This window comes from Mandrillus leucophaeus, unplaced genomic scaffold (genome assembly GCF_000951045.1).
Source record: "Mandrillus leucophaeus isolate KB7577 unplaced genomic scaffold, Mleu.le_1.0 Scaffold686, whole genome shotgun sequence".
Lineage (NCBI taxonomy): Eukaryota > Metazoa > Chordata > Mammalia > Primates > Cercopithecidae > Mandrillus > Mandrillus leucophaeus.
This window is the reverse complement of record NW_012107430.1, coordinates 200,928-202,342: the sequence shown is the minus strand read 5'-3', so window position 1 is coordinate 202,342 and position 1,415 is coordinate 200,928. Positions and strand designations below refer to the sequence as shown.

General features: G+C 38.1%; 1 protein-coding gene across 2 annotated transcripts in view; it reads left to right on the top strand.

Moving 5' to 3' along the window:
* Positions 1–1,415, top strand: part of LOC105555444 (liprin-beta-1) — a 179,148-nt gene that overhangs the window by 103,173 nt on the left and 74,560 nt on the right. The window lies entirely within an intron of this gene.

Here is a 1,415-nt window from a genome sequence, read left to right as displayed (position 1 = left end):
CAGGAGCCAGGAACAGACAAGCAAGACTATACAGGAGCTTTAGAAAGAGGGTTCCCCAGGATAGGCTTTGAGATTCTCAGTGTGGAGGGATCTGGAGTAATCTGCTGAGATTAAGTGTTGGAGGAATAGGAACAGATTAAGGGAGAGTTTTATAGGAATTTTTAGAGACAGCCATTATGAGAAATGTGACAGGGAGGGAACTAATGATGGATAAAAGGATTCTTGAGTAACATTAAGTGCCTAGTCAAGATTAGACAGCAGGCGTTTGAAGTGGAGCCAACTCAACTTTCTCTGGCTGTGCTTGGTACAGCTAAGTCAAGAAGCAGCAAGACGTTTCATGAGAAAAAATAAATTTTTAACACTCTATTACTCTTTAACAGAGAGCAGGAATTGAAGCATCCTGCTCTGAAGACAATTCAAAGACATCCAATAGAGATGGCATAAATAACAAAAATTTGAAAAGTGTATTGTTCCCCAGCCTTGTTTTTAGGCTCAAATAAACACCCCATTAAGTGGAATGTATACCTTTATCACTTAGAGTACTCAAGTTTCGGGGTGCCACTTAAAAATAAGGCAGACGCTGTACTTGGCTAGGGAAAAGGTATGTCTCTGGCAGGTGGGATCCCTTCACCAGGTCCATGAGATGGACTTGATTGGAAGCAAATACAGAATTGGAGACGGTCAATCGAACGGAAGCTCCTCAGTTCCTAGATCAATTTCTGGTACATGGTAGGTAAAGGAGAAATACTCTGTGAATAAAGTACAGTTGTCCCTTGGTATCCATGGAAGATTGATTCTAGAATCTCCTGAGGATCCCAAAAATCCATAGAGGCTCAAGTTCCTTATATAAAATGATGTAGTATTTGCATATAACCTGCACCCATCCTCCTATATATGTTAAATCATCTCTAGATTACTTAGAATACCTACTGCAATGCAAATGCTATATAAATAGTTGCTCTACTGTATTTTAAAATTTCTATTTTTTTTCTTTGAATATTTTAAATCTGTGGTTGGTTAAATTCATGGATATGAAATCCATGGATATAGAGGGCCGACTATATATATCTGTATGTATTTGAGTAAATGTATGAATTTATTCATGTCCCTTTGGAGCACTAGTCATATGAGACATAGTAAAATGTGGAAAATCCTGACTATATTGGTCTTTTGGTAGCCCTGCCCACGTCACTTAACATGTAGCTGTGGTAAAAGCAAGTTTTCAAGTTCCTGTCAAGAGAGTTCAACACATTTACTCCCTTCTGCTTCTCTGACTCCTTCATTTCCTCTCTTCAAAAAGTCATGGGTTGTCAGAACTTTTACTGAAAACAAAATCTAAGTTGATATTCCAAGACATGAAAGAGTCAGAATCAAACAAGTCCATTAATATTTCATTCTTTCCTATGCAGTACTCC